The 15,551-nt window shown below is 38.2% G+C and overlaps 1 protein-coding gene across 5 annotated transcripts in view; it reads left to right on the top strand.

The window, feature by feature from the left end:
• LOC150075448 (uncharacterized) overlaps positions 1–15,551 on the top strand; it is a 107,964-nt gene that overhangs the window by 848 nt on the left and 91,565 nt on the right. The window contains exon 1 of one of the 5 annotated variants that reach the window (XM_090389215.1): positions 8,406–8,564. The exons of 3 other annotated variants lie outside the window; for them this stretch is intronic. The gene's annotated coding sequence lies outside the window, so the exon portion shown is untranslated. Of the gene's footprint in view, positions 1–8,405; positions 8,565–8,764; positions 8,990–15,551 lie in introns of those variants that run through there. One more of the 5 variants, XM_090389216.1, reaches the window with a different exon arrangement.

The raw sequence follows: 15,551 nt of genomic DNA, 5'->3' as shown, positions 1-15,551 counted from the left end.
GACTTCCTTTGCGGAAGTCGTCTGCTGGTCAAAGCAATACATTATTGAAGCTGATTTTTAGATCTGGACCATTTTCTGCTATTAAACATCGGAACAAATATCATTTTCTTCAAATATGATAATTATTATTTATGGTTAATTAATATGGTTAATATTATGGTTAATTATTAGGGCTATATTTGATAGATCATTTTTCGAATGCAAATAATAAAGTGGAGAAAAAATGGGTAGTTGAAGATTCCATGAAAAAGTGCATTAATATGGTTAATATTATATTATTATGGCTATCTTTGATAAATCATTTTTCGAATGTAGAAGACAATGATAAAGGGGGGGGGGGGGATATATAAGTAGTTTAAGATTCCACGAAAAAATCCATCTTACATATAATTTTTATGAATTCTATAATTTATATGAAATTGGTATTTCAATCCTGTTAAAGCTTCCAAGGGGAAAAATAATCCATCGAAAATACAAATTCTAAAAATTCTACAATTTTCTATTAAAACTTCCAGGAAAAAAATCCATCTAAAATAATTTCTATGAATTATATAATTTATGTGACATTGCAATCTTATTAAAGCTCCAGGGAAAAAAAATCCATCGAAAATACAATTTCTAAAAATTCTACAATTTTCTATAAACTTTGAGTTCTATTAAAGCTTCCAAGAAAAAAAAAATCCATTAAAATATAAGTTATAAGGCTTCTATGAATTTGGAATTTTAATCCTATTAAAGCTTGAAAGGAAAAAAGTCCATCAAAAAGACAATTTCTATAAATTCTATTAAATTTGGCATTTCAATTCTATTAAAGCTTCCTAAAAAAAAATCCATCCAAAATACAATTAAATCTTCCTTAAAAAAAAAATCGATCCAAAATACAATTAAATCTTCCTGAAAAAAAAATTATCCAAAATACAATTAAATCTTCCTGAAAAAAAAAATCCGTCCAAAATACAATTAAATCAATCTTCCTGAAAAAAAAATCCGTCCAAAATACAACTAAATCTTCCTGAAAAAAAAAATCCATCCAAAATTCAATTAAATCTTCCTGAAAAAAAAAAATCCATCCAAAATTCAATTAAATCTTCCTGAAAAAAAATTATCCAAAATACAATTAAATCTTCCTGAAAAAAAATCCATCCAAAATACAATTTCTATAAATTGTATAATTTTTATGAAATCGGCATTCAGTCCTGAAATGAAGTTAGCACGTGTCTAGCTCCTACGCGACCTCTAGAGGTAAATGGCAACAATGGCATTTGTGTGGGAAGGTTAAAGCGTTGGTTTGGTTTTTCGGAAAGGTCCAATGCCCCTTGTAACACATCACAGTTTTTCATCTGGGAGGTCCTCTTTTTTTTGGTACTTCATTTTGTTTGTGAAAGAAACTCAAACTACGCCTAAATTTATCACCACGATCTTGACATGTTAGGCTTAATACAATTGGGCTGTTGAAATCAGGAAACGCACACCCAACTCGCTTTTAAAATGCAGATTTCGCGATATTTTTCGGTAGCCAGCACGCATGCGCAATATAGACTGCCGAAGAATGCTTACAGAAAAACCCAGAAGAATTTTAATTTTTATATCATAATTGCTTTATTATATTAAAAATCTAAGGGATTTTTTTTTTCTTAAACGTACAGTGTAGTTGGACTACGTTAATAATGAGTTGCATTTAATCGAAATTGATCAGCCATTTTGATCTTATAGATAACCTGTAAGATTTTACTTAGTATCCACTTTTTTTGTCATCTACTGTACATTAGCAGATAAATTCGTTGGAAGCTATTAAGAAAATTTTCCTTGTCATGGGGAACTTCATCAGATGTTTACAACTTTGTATACCAAAGTAAGCAGAAGACAAAAATGAAACTAACATGTATCGATCTTTTGATTGTATGATTGAAACTAACACAAGTAAATTGTTCTTATGGTATTCCGGCAGAAGTTTGGGGGGATCTGCAGCTTAACTCCCCCCCCCCAAAAAAAAGGTAATCGTTTTCTTATGCTAAGAAGGAACATTCCAAGACAGTCACCTGAATCATTTCATAATCTCGGTGATATTTCCGGCGTGAAGCATTAATTGCTATTGTGACGTCATCGGAGCAATTGTATGAGAGTGAAAGGTTTAATGAACAAAAATGTACCCTTATTGTTGCTCTGTTACCTTCAGCCATTAAAGACTAGGTGAAGGGCTATCAATATATCATTACAGGGATTGTGTGGAGGCTTATCAGACGATAATTATATGGTTTTTTGTTTGCCCTTTCCGGATGCGTACATGTGCCATACTTTAACTCAATGGCAGGTCGCAGAAGAAATGCCAAAATAGAGTGGTTGTTCTCACGAGAGAGTGTACTTAACTTGAATACGACTTCAACAATGGTTCCGGTCGCACTCTGATCCTATCTTAATGTGTCGAGCCTGTTTTCTTTGCTTTTTTTTTTTTTTAGCATTTCAGACTGATTCCGATCAACTCTTTGATTAGGGCAGCATCTCAAAGGAAATGATCCGATTGTTTCGTAACTTTTTTCTTTTTAATTTTGAAATATTTTTAATAAACGAATTAATAAATTAATTTAAATTTATTGATTGATAGAAATTACACTTTTGGAATTTTTGTTTGTCATAATTGTAGCCGAGTTAGCCGAGGGCTGCGTGATTTTTCATCCCAAAAAGCTTGCAAACAGACCATAGATTCCATACAATTTGCAGATATGATTAAAAAAAAAAAAAAACACCACAGGGTTATTTGCCTCCCCTATTCAATCAACTCAATGCAACTTCGTCGGTATTTACAACTTTGTTACCCAGACCAAGGGTGAATGCTTCTTGGGGAGCTTGGAATCCAAAAGAAAAGAGAGAGAGAGAGAGAGAGAGAGAAGAAAAAACAGAGAGTAATAGCAGAGATAAAGTAAAGATTAAAGGAGATGAAAAGAAAGAAAGAAAGAACGTAACTGAGAGAAATAGAAAAGCAAAGGGAAGAACAGAGTGAGAGAGAGAGAATCCAGATGGAAATGAGAGAAAGAGAGAGAAAGAGAGAGAAATAGAGAGAAATAGAGAGAGAGAGAAAAGCGTGAGAAAAAGAAAGGAAGAGACAGGATACAGAAACAGAAAAAATGAAGAATAAAAGAGAGAGAGAGAAAATGAAAGAGAGATAGAGAAATGGACAGAATGAAAAGACTGAGAGAGAAAGAACGAAAGGGAAAGAAATAGGAAAAGAGAAATACAAAAGAAACAGAGAGTGTGAAAGACAGAGAAATAGATAAGAGAAAGAGAGCGAGTGAAGAGGACAGCCAGAGAGAGCGAAAGAGAGATAGACAGAGAAAGAAATAGGGAGAGCGATAGAAAGACAGAGAAATAGACAGTGAAAACAGAGAGAGAGAGAAAACAACGAGCGAAAGAGAGGAAAAAAGTGAGACAGACAGACCGAGAGACATCGCGAACGAATGAGACAGAAACACAAAAAAAATAGAGAGTGAGAGAGAGAGAGAGAGAGAGAGAGAGAGAGAGAAAGTAAGATAAGCAAAGAAAGAGAGAGCTAGCGAAAGACAGAGCGAAAAGAGAGACTGAGAGAGAGAGAGAGAGAGAGAGAGAGAGAGAGAGAGAGAGAGAAAACAGCAAATGAAAGGGAGAGAACGACGAGAAAGAAAAAAGAAACAGAGAATGAAAAAACAGGAAGAGAGAGAGAGAAAAAAACAAGAGACAGAAATAGGAAAAAAGAGAAAAGAGAGAGAAGGCGAACGAAAGAGGAAGAAACAGAAAGAAAGAGAGATAGACAGAAGAAAAGAATAAAAGAAAGAGGGAGAAGAAGAACAGAGAGACAGAAATAAAAAAGAGAGAGAGAGAGAGAACAAGATACAGAAATAATAAAACGAAAAAAGAGAGAAAGAAAGATGTTTTTTTTTTTTGTTAGCGCATCGGCTTCTGTGGCCATAATGCACCCCCCAAAGGTTTTTTTTTTTTTTTTTTGTACTACTCTGATTCAAGCCCACACGGGATTCGAACCCGCGACCGTTGGATTGCCAGGCAGGTACTTTACCCACCCGGCTATCCCGGTTGCCAAAGAATGATGGACACACAAAAGAGAGAGAGAGAGAGAGAGAGAGAAAACAGCAAATTAAAGGGAGAGAACGACGAGAAAGAAAAAAGAAAAAAAGTGAGAGAGAGAGATGGACAGACAAAGAGAGAGAGAGAGAGAGCGACTGATGCGTTGCAAAGAAATCGAGCAGCGCGTATTCATTCACTGATCAGAATCAGTTTAAATATGAACAGCAGATTAATGAATTGAAATCGTGTTGTTTCCATCCGCTGCTGCTGCCAATCTTTTCCATGGCCCGGTCTCATTTGAAACAAACAGAAATAAACGGGGCTAATAATATCTTCGCTCGCGTCCCCACCCACTTGTGACCCAGATCGAGTCGCAGATGTGATTGCAGATAGGAGAGAGAGAGAGAGAGAGAGAGTGAGAGACACACGCGTCAAAATGCTTTTTCTTGTCCCTGCAGACGTGTGCTCCGATGTGAAACAAAGGCCCATGTTCTGCCTTGCTGAACACATCACCAACTGCACCAGATTGAAACAAATTGTAGCGACTTCGAGAGAGCATATTTCGTCTGCAAAAAAACCGAGAAAAAGTGAGTTCGCAATGATTGAGTATTCAATAGGCAATTGTCTCGGATGGATTGACGCGACATGGCTCTTACTCGAATTAGGGGTGCGGAGGGAGGGCAAAACTCTTTACAAGTTACAGTGTCACTGTTTGGACCGGTGATTTCAGCTCGGAGCTACAGTTCATTTTCCCCTCTTCGAGCAGACGATGTTTTCGACAGATTTCATTCAAACTGCGTTCTCAGAGGGTGATTGCTTTACGGCCGATCGTAAAGGGACGCGTAAGCGAACGGAAGAATCCAACTCCCGCGTAAAATTCTATTTAGAGCGCAAGGGGTTAAAGGTAGCTGGCGCAAAACTCATTTACCCTCGCATTCGTCGCATTTTATTTACACTTCATTTTCCTCGTCTGTTTTTAAGCCCCCCCCCCCACACACACACTCGCCCCTAACAATGGGCGATCTGCACGCCTGGGTGCGCGCTTTTCGATTCTAAGAAAATTGTAGGCAGATAATTAAGGGGAACAAAGGGCGAGAATTGATGTAATTACGAAGCCGTGGCTTCCGTGTTCGGACCCAGTGGGAGTGTATGAGAAAGTATGCTCACCCCTGGTGAGGGTACTCGAAGGGGCAAAGAGTAACAGACTCGGCTGGGTCCGAGAACAGGTTAGGCTTAGCACTCCCGATCGCTGAAGGGAAGAACGAAGGATGATACGTGGCAGGTTTCTTGTAAGGTTTCTTGCCCTTGGATGGTGGGTGCAGATTGCAGTACGAATGGGTGGGGAAGTGGCGCGTGATATCCGTTCTGCGCTAATCAGGAAAAGATGATCTGGAATCGCTTATACTTACTTTTATATTGTCACGGTGAATGAGCTCACTCTGTCACGATTGGCGTGACGTCTTTATCTTTATTAATCCATTTTTTTTAATGTACATATATAAATATATCTAAGAGTTGGTTGTTGATCATTAATCCACCGCATTGTAGACGAGTCTGTAATCATTAGAGTGTTGGCAATTAATCAGAAGCTGATTAATTAAAGGATTATTTAAAAGTTAAAAGAAGAAAAACGAGTTTTGGAACTATGGAACTACGAGCCAAATATATCATTCTGATATGTGAACTGAAACGTACAATTTAAACGAGTGAAAAGTCAATTGTTCAGCGCGTGAAGAAGAAAAGAACAACTAAACTGAAATGCGCAATTGAGCACGTGACGTGTACAACTCGCATCGAGTAATCTGAAATTTGCAACTTTGAGCGCGTGAGGTGAAATACGCAACTGAGCACGTGGCGCGTACAACTCGAATTAAAAATCTGAAATTTGCATTGTTCAGCGCGTGTGAGGTGAAATGTGCAACTGAGCACGTAGCACGTACAACTCGAATTCGTGAACCGAAATTTGAGTCTTGAAAAAAACACAAAAACGTACATGTGTGGCGTCGTTCACAAATCAAAAATGGTATTTTAAACGCTTCGTATTTTCTCTGGGCCATGCGGCCTTAAAGAATGCTAATTATAGAGAAATTCTTTTTTATGCGTCTTCGGAATAATCCCAGAGGAAAGACAATCGTACGCATTTTGCCTTTTTTAATAAACGGTTTCAAGCATTAAGGAATCTTCGCCCGCTAGATGTTGGGAGAACTCGATTTTCACACACACACACACACACCGTCACTTAACATTTCAGTAAAATTTTATAGCTTTCAGCGCTCCGGGTAAGTCGTAACGCTGTCAAGAAGGGTTCGCTTTGGATTTTCTCATCTTGGTATGTCATAATTGAACTTCAAGCAGAAGTCAAGGACGTCCTACCTTGACATCTACTGTATGTGTCGCCAAAAGGTATAGGCTCCGTGATTCGTGTTACGGTCGCGTCGCTTGGGTCATCGTTCTGTTAACAGGTGTGGCCGAGACACAAGGGTTTTGTCTTAAGGTTATCATCCAAGTGTTTGAGATAGTTGTGAACGTGTTTTTGTGTTTTCGGCCTCAAGTGAAATATCGCGCGTGTGTCCCGGGGACGGGGGGGGGGGGCAACATTTGTCGGTGTAATCCTCATAAATGCCTCTTCTCTTGTGAGGAGCGTGCTGATAGAGAGATCAGCGTATCGCGTGTTTGAGTCCACCCGACGTCACTAAATACGTGTTCCCATTGTTAACAGCGATCACTGTAGTTGCAAATTACTCCGGTCCCTTTATGGGTACTTGGAACTTCGAAATGAAAAATTCGTTGAATTGTCGAAGGTCAGCTTACGAAGTTCGTCGTGTGCCGGTTGTGGGGATAAATAGGGACATTAGCTGACGTCATCTGGACTGTTGAATGTGGCCTATTAAAGTTATAGACGTAAAAAGACGTGATTGGTGTAATGCACTGCATGACACTAATTCTAACTTATAACATGTGAAATGACAGGGAAAATATTATAAAGAGGAAAAGAAAGAAACAGTTGGATCTTCTTTTATTCTTTAATTCTAACTCACATTTGATTTCATCCTCTACAATACACATCCTTTCATCCGGATGTGTATTGTAGAGGATGTGCTTAATGTAAGAGAACATTGGATATCGCTAGGTCAAAAATTACTGTTCTGAGGGCAAAAGGGTGACTTATTCGCTATCAGGTAGGTGTACCTAATAAAGTTGACACTCAGTGTAATTTCAACTGCATATTGAAACTGTACCAGTCAAATTTGTATCAATTTCTATTAGAACTGATTAGAACAAGTAGGTCATCGATGCTCGACTTTGGTGTTTGCTGTTTCGAACAGATTTGTTTTTTTTTTTCTGATGCCAGACCAAGGACAATGGATTCGAAAAACAATCAGGCCGTTGACTTCTTTTAAGATGTATTTAAGACGGTACAGGAATGTCTTTTCCTAGAGCTGGTATAGAGAACATGTTTACAAGGACACCTAGAGGAGACTTGACTAGTTTCTTCTCACCATTTTCTTTCTGTGAATGATATTCTGCATAAACAGATCACCTCCCCGTCTTCCAAGGTTGGTGCAGGTTACATTTTTCCAGTTAGCAGCTGCCTGCTGAAAAGAAAAAAAATAAAGAAAACAGGTTAAAGATAGGTGGCAGATTCAGTAAAATTGTTACCAATCATGCCCATCGTCAAACTAGGCCTAACATGGTTTTAGTCCGCAATATAAAAACCGTCCATTTATTTCCAACAATAATATTTTTGGTTATATTTTCTACTGTGTTTAATTTTATAATAATTTTATTAATTCGCGTTTGGATTATGATATTCATCTACAGCGTTTATCAGAAGGCGACTGCTTCAAGACTTACGAAAGATTTGCCATTAGAAACAAAATTTTCGCGTTTTGCGCTTGATTTATTCTTTATAACGGTCATCTGTCCGTCCGCATGTATCACTCAGCTGAGGGGATGACGGGGGGGGGGAGCATGACAACTCTAATTGACCGTAGATCGCTGGAAATGCATCTAAAAATGGCTACACGAACCAAGATATTCTCAAACTGCTCCGATACTTTTGGATGGGTGATGTATTCGTGTTGTTAACCAAGTTATTCTGAAAGTGTTCCTATACTTTTGGGTGGATGATGTATTCGTGTTATTCATCTCATGAAATCTACTACGTTAAAGCAAAACAGACGCCATTTTCCGACAGGTGTCGCTTTTTTCAGTTTTCGATACTGAACGTAAGACTGGAGAAGAAAAAAAGAAAAAAAAAAGGAAAAAAAAAATTAAAGACCGACAGCTGTTCTCGTATAGGAGAGGCAGGGAAGGCTCTGAAAATTTCCCTTCACGTCAGGCATACACGCCAAACGACACTAGCAGCGTTGGGACGTTGCGTCATAATAGCGCGGAGGCCGGATGACTGGGGAAGTTTTTGCCGAACACTCGGATAATAAAGGAAGACTGTGCATTATTTCTATTAGGCCTAAGGGACAACAGGCTGACGTGTGTAACTCTCGAGCGAGGTAAGTTTACTTGAGATCAACTGGACGACTTTCTTCGATTAGGATTAAGCGGCCCTTGTTAGCCCGATATTCAGGCCACCAAACTATTGTTTTAGTTTTGAATTTGTTCGCGCACCCCCCCCCCCCAAGTTGAAATCACAATAGATAATGGCAACACGAACGAAGATTGTTTCCTCGTAAGGTGGTGTCAAACGGGGAAGTCAAAATGACTATTTGTAGAGCCAAAGGAAAGTCTATTGTTTCTGGAAAGGAAGGTCATGTGACCCCTTCCACTAATCCGGAACGGGTATATTTGATGTAGTGGTTGCGCACGAACAATCAATGGCGTTTAATTGGCCGAAAGCACGAGCTAATGGGTTCAGCTACACACAGTCGATGACATCTGCACTAGTTAACACGGATTCGGTACCGGAAAGAATACTTAGGTATACCACATGTATGTGTGACTTTTTTTATAATAATGTGTAGTATTTTATGGTATTTATGTTTTGTTGTGGTGGACTACTGACTAGTGTTCATTGATAAATATATTCAGTAACGATCATAAACAGTTTTCGTTGTTAAGATAGTTAAAAAGTATCATTTCTATAAATAGAATCCGCAATTAGTGCAATATTGAGAGATGACCATTCTTAAATTTTTTTGAATTATGTTTCATTAGAAATATTTGACGTGTGTACATTAGAAATATTTGACGTGTGTACATTAGAAATATTTGACTTGTGTACATTAGAAATTGATGCATGTTCATTAGAAATATTTAGCATGCGTTTATTGTTAGAAATATTTGAAGCTTGCTCATTAAAATATTCTGTCTGTTCATTGTTGGAAATATTTCACGTGCATTTATTGTTAGAAATATTTGAAGCTTGCTTCAAATATTTCTAACAATACAACTATTTCAAGTATGTTCATTGTTAAAAATATTTGAAATGTTAGAAATAATTGACGTGTGTTCATTGTTAGAAATATTTGATGTATGTTTAATATAAATATTTCACGTGATTTATTAGAAATATTTAACGTGTGTTCATTAGAAATATGACGTGTGTTAATTGTTAGAAATATTTCACGTATATACTCATTATTACAAGTATTTATACATGTACATTATTAGAAATATTTGACGTGTGATCATTGTTAGACGCATTTACGCATGTTCATTGTTAGAATATCTGACGTATGATCATTGTTAGAATATCTGACGTATGATCATTGTTAGAATATCTGACGTGTGATCATTGTTAGAAATATTTGTAGTGAATTTATTTTCAGGAATATTTGTGATGAGTTTATTTGATAGATATGTTTATGCATGTTAATTTTTAGAAATATTTGACCTGCTCAATACTAAAAATATTTGACGAATGTCTAATGTTCGATGTACTTTTGCATGTTCATTGTGGAAAATGATACAAGTTCATTGTTAAAAATATTTGACGTGTTTTTGTTACTAGAAATATTTGGCTTTGCGTTCATTGTTATAAATATCCGACTTGTGTTCATTGTCTGTAATATTTAATTATGCTCGTTGCCACATGTTCATTATTAAAAATATTTTATGGAAGTTTATAATTTCTACGTGTTTATTGTTAGAAACAGTTTGTGCATTTTTCACATTACTTCTTTACAGTATGAAAATATGGTTGTATCTTTTTGCAAAACTATAGAATTCTATCAGCATTTCGTAAATTACAAAATGACGTAATATTTACGTCATATTACGTCATTTTACTATAGAAGATTCACTTTGCTAGTCTAATGACGCCGCTGGACTGCTTGAGGTGTTTAGGCTGAACTGAAATGGCCGAATATTCGAGAAATGAGGACAACGAATGGAAAATTCATTTGGGAGTATTATTTTTGTTTTCTTACCTTTTCGTTTTTCCTCTTGTAAACCACACTCGTCGATTGGGAGATACACCGCGTTCGCCAGCTGTAACAAGTTTGCCACACCTTTCGGAACCAGTTACTCCAACCCACTGGCTGACCATCAAACAATGATCTTGACCCAGATCACCGCAGATTTGCATACACATGCATCCTGCGAAATACAACTGGCATCTCACCCATTATGGCCTGCTAAACCAGAATAAATTGGCCTACTGCCGGGTGCCTAGATACGGCCGCGATATGCACAGGAAATGGTGGGGTGGCATTCGACGGCAGAGGGCAGGTGGCCACCAAGTTGCTGGGACACGAGAAGTTATCTCTGAGGGATCAAAAGAAAAAGGAGTGCATTAAGAGAAAGCGTTGTCGTGTATTTCTGTGGAAATCTGATTGCGAAACGGAAGCTATTGTTAGGGTGTCTTGAAAGAAACTTTGTTCTAAAGTGAAGAAAGAATTAATTAAGAGCGACAGAATAGGCGTAAAGAAGGAATGCGGGGGGTCGAGAGAGAGAGAGAGAGAGAGAGAGAGAGAGAGAGAGAGACGTATAGATAGAGAGACAGATATATATCAGTCTTTTATACAGAGAGTGAGACAGACAAAGAGAGAGACAGTGACAGAAAACCAACGAAAAAGGTGGGAACAGAGAGAAAGAAAAAAAGAGAAAGAAAGAGATAGAAGTGAGAGAAAAAGAGAGAGAGAGAGAAAACGAAAGAGAAAGAAACACAGAGCAAGGAAGAAAATATGAAATAAAGGGAGAGAAAGAGAAAGAAAAAAGAAATACAGAACGAGAAAGAAAAAAGAAATAGTGAAAAAGAATCAGAGACAGAAGAACAGAGAGAGAAAGAAAGAAAGAAAATAAAAAGAGTGAGAATGACAGGGAAATAGGTAGAGGAAGAAGAAAGAAAGAAAAATGAAACAGAAAGAGATTGAGAGAGAAAGAAACATAGAGAGCGAACAAAACACAATGAAAAAGGGAGAAAAATAAACAGAGAGAAAGACAGAGGAACAGATAGAAAAATAAGGAGAAAGATAGAGAATGATAAAGAAAGAAACACAGAAAGTAATTGAGATAAAAACAGAGGAATAGGTAGAAAAATATGGAAACAGATAGAGAAAGAAACAGAGAGAGAGAGAGCGAAGTTAGAGAGAAAGAAAGAATAAAGAGACAGAGAGAACGAAAGAAAAAAGGAAACTAAGGAAAGGAGAGCGAAAGAAAGGAAGTGAAAGAAAGAAAAAGAAGCAGAGGGAAAGAAAGAAACTGAGAAAGAGAAATAGAGAGAGGATAGAACAGAGCGAAAGAAAGAGAGAGGATGAGTAAAAGAAAGAGAGTATAAAGAGAAAGGAATAGAATGAGAGTAGAGAGAACAGTAGAGAGACAGTGAAGCACATAGAGAGAATAAAAGAGACAGAAAAAATTAGTTGAGAGAGAGAAGAGAGAACCCAGAATTATAATGTGCGTTGGAGGACATCAAACGACAGTCGACCAATCATTAATTGCCTCCCAAGAGTAGCCATCGGTCTCCAGAGTGTTCCTGTGTAATGAACAGATTGTTGTGCATGCGCGAAGGAGCAACAGGAAACGGAGAGCAAAATTCAATCGTAAAGGTCATCCGCCTTCGGAGGGGCCCAAAGAGACACGGCACACAGGATTAGTCGCAGCCACATCAATCCATTAATGAAACGCTGCATTTTGTCCTCGATCGCGTCAAACAGGCGATGCCGAGTCCATTCCAACACCCCGAAACGAGACACAAATTCGAACAATCACTGCCAACTCTTAAAAAGGGTATTCACATTAGCGCGCATCGCGTTTATTGCGCAAACAAGAGATCCAATTGTGCTCCGGGTCACCATCCGCCGCTAACTATAAATACCGTAACAGTTTCGCCAGAGCAAATGCCTTCGAACAGGACGGACCTATTCATTGGCGCAAACGACCCCGCAATTACTGGCCGCCACTGGAAATTTTACGACACGAATAAGCCGAGCACTTTTATTTTGCCGTGGATCCTCCTTCTGTGAGGTGCCATGCAGGAACAACCCGTGGTTACGCAGTTAAAATGGCCTATTTGAATTAGCCGAAAGAAATCCTGGTCGGGCTGCCCTCTAGTGTTTGCTCTGAATTAAATATTAATCCAATACCAAAATCGATATCTAATATGTTAATTAGAACTCTTTTATCCCTTTAGATTAAAAAAAAAATAAACATTAAATTCTTATTTATTATTACGTGAAACCAAAATAATTTTGTTTCCTACTTTTTGGTAATTTTCGTCTTCTGAAACATAAATTACCCACGTGTCTATTTTCATTCAATCACTCGAATTCAACAGTAGATGCGCAGTAGCAAGAAAAATTCTTCTAACTGCGCATGACGTCGTTCGTTAATTCAGATGATCTTTTAAAGTCCAAATACACGCGAATAAAACGATACCGGTGATTCTATTTTTATTTTAGTGGAGCGCCCCTGGCAGGGCAATACCCCCCCCCCCCCCACCACCACCACTCCCCCCAGCTAGACGCATTTTCCCCTCGTTGGTCACTGAACTCCTAATTTTATGATCAATGTGTTAGAATTCGCTTCTGCTTCGAGCTTCTAAAATAAATATTGTTTTTCTCCAAAAGGTGTCTCTGTTTAAATACTTACTTTCATTGTTTACAGTTTGCAGGAGCTACCATAGAAACGTACCGCAGATGGTGCTCCTAGGTTTCCCCTCACTTCTGTGAGAGCAAAGGAAGAAGAGAGAGAGAGAGAGAGAGAGAGAGAGAGAGAGAGAGAGAGAGAGAGAAAAATGAACTGTATACCTCCGGTGTTCAGTTTGACCTTTACGGCAGCAGGCCAGGCAACCGTGAGCAGAACGCTGGGTTACGGCCGATGGTGGTTCCCGGCGAAAGGCGGAAGTTCAGCCTATAACCCCAAGCCTCACGTGACCGCCTTGTGCTGGTAAATGTTTGGACGGAAAGGCGACCTGATTGGCTTCACGGACAAGCTCGAGAAAAAAGAAATAATAAAAAGTAAAAAAAAAAAAATAAGGAGAAGATATGTGGGTTTTCTGTACTCAAACGCTGGTCAGAGCAGCTGTTTGGTGGCGTGATTTGGCTGATATGTGGAAGGAGAGGACTGCAAATTAAAGAGGAACGGGTCTCTTTTGCGCAGGACTTTTGATGAACTCGCTTCGAAATCTTCCAAAAAAGTAACTTCAAAACTTTGTAATAAACCTCGCGAATTTTAACTCAGCAAATCGTCCCAACCGCTGAATAAAAATTGGTACCTTGAAGTCTTTTTTTTTTTTTGGTGACTATGTAAAACTCCACCAACCATGCGTACCTCCCAACGAACGCCAACGTTCTTACACTCCCTCTATAACATGACAAGTGTTGCATGATCAATAACAATCCTAATTCCTGTCCTTCAGCTTCAACAAGTTTTCTGGTAATGGTTACTCATAAACCTAAGAACAAAAAATCTCAGGTCTGGAGATTGCGCTGGCCATGGAAATCGAACAACCCCTTCCCATCCACCTACTTGGAAACTTCGTATCCGCAAATTCATGGACAAGAAAATTGAAATGAGGGATTCACTATCTTGTTGGTGTACAGTATTACGTTCTGGATCTTCCTCAATGATCAGTATTGCGTCATTGACATGTGCTCTCCATTTTCTTCTATTTTCTGGAAAGTAACACAGAATAACTTGTATGGAGAAAATTCGGTGCCAACAGCATCCTTAAGGGCTTCTTTTCGACGATAGAAGATGTGAAAATCGCATGACGAGAAAGCCGTGTTGCAAGAGGGATGCTTCCAAATATTTTTATGTTTTCTCTTTCACTACCCTTGTCTTCTTTCTTTCCTTTTATTTTATTTTTTTTTCAAAGCCAGAGCGTGCATAGGAGTTCCGGTTTGATTTTCATTCGATTACCTTTGTTGGTAATTAGAGTAAGCCGATTCTTTCAACTGTATCATTCGTCCTTCCTAGAATATTCACATGACCATTGTTCCAGAGAATTCCCCTGACTTTCAGCCAAAGCAAGCAATTCGTCATGCACTTAGCCTTGGAATAAACATCCTAGCACAAACTTTCCCGAAATTAAAAAAAAAAGAAAAAAATCATACGTCGATACACTCATCGAGATAGATCTAAAACCAGATTTATTATTTTCCTCGTTCCTTACCGGTCCTAAAATACCTTTACACTTGTTTTCGAAACCAAACGGAAAACCCCAAACCAAAAATAAATAAAAATTGGATTTTCCCTCAGCCATTATGCCAATCAAAATCGAAAAACAAGTTGTTTACGCTTGAAAACTGACACGTTCCCATGTAACGTCACGAAAGCGCGTGCTATTATTTTAATTAGAGAAATGTACATTTTTGTTTCGACGTAAACACGTCAAGCCACGAGAGCTCGTGCCATTATTTTAATTCGAGAAATGTACATTTTGTTAAACACGTCAAGCCACGAGAGCGCGTGCCATTATTTTTAATTCGAGAAATGTACATTTTGTTAAACACGTCAAGACACGAGAGCGCGTGCCATTATTTTGATTCGAGAAATGTACATTTTGTTTCAAGCCACGAGATTACACGTGATGCTGGATACACGAGCGCAACGATTAATTTGAAATATTGGCTTTTTCGTCTAATTTATATCAAAATATTCGTTTCTGGTTGTGGTTAAATGCAATTTTCTTTTCTTTCTAAGCAAAATATTCTCACCGTCTTTTTAAATCTTCTTTTTATTTCTGTTCTTCCTTCCTTTATTCCTTGTTTCTTGCAGTTCCATTCACGTAAATATTGCAGATAGAGCACAAGGACAAACAGCGGTCGTTGACTTTTGCTCAAACACATGTCCGTCTCCGATCATGAATGGGCGGGCGACTGGTTTCGCTTAAGTTGTCGAGACAAGTTGCAGGTGTAGTCGGATCTAACGGGACTCGGCGAAGGAGGTACACAATGATCTGTTTTATAACGGTAAATGACAGTGTTTAGTTTTCTCTCTATCAAAGAATGCTCGGATGATGCATGTTTCGAACTAAGACGTAATGACACAGCATTTGAACTCCGACAAAAGACCGTCAGTGGCGAATACTTCGTTCA

Source organism: Mastigoproctus giganteus, chromosome 14 (genome assembly GCF_048544385.1).
Source record: "Mastigoproctus giganteus isolate SK-2022 chromosome 14, ASM4854438v1, whole genome shotgun sequence".
Classification (NCBI taxonomy): Eukaryota; Metazoa; Arthropoda; class Arachnida; order Uropygi; family Thelyphonidae; genus Mastigoproctus; species Mastigoproctus giganteus.
Note: the sequence above shows the minus strand (reverse complement) of the source record. Positions and strands in the feature narration are given on the sequence as shown.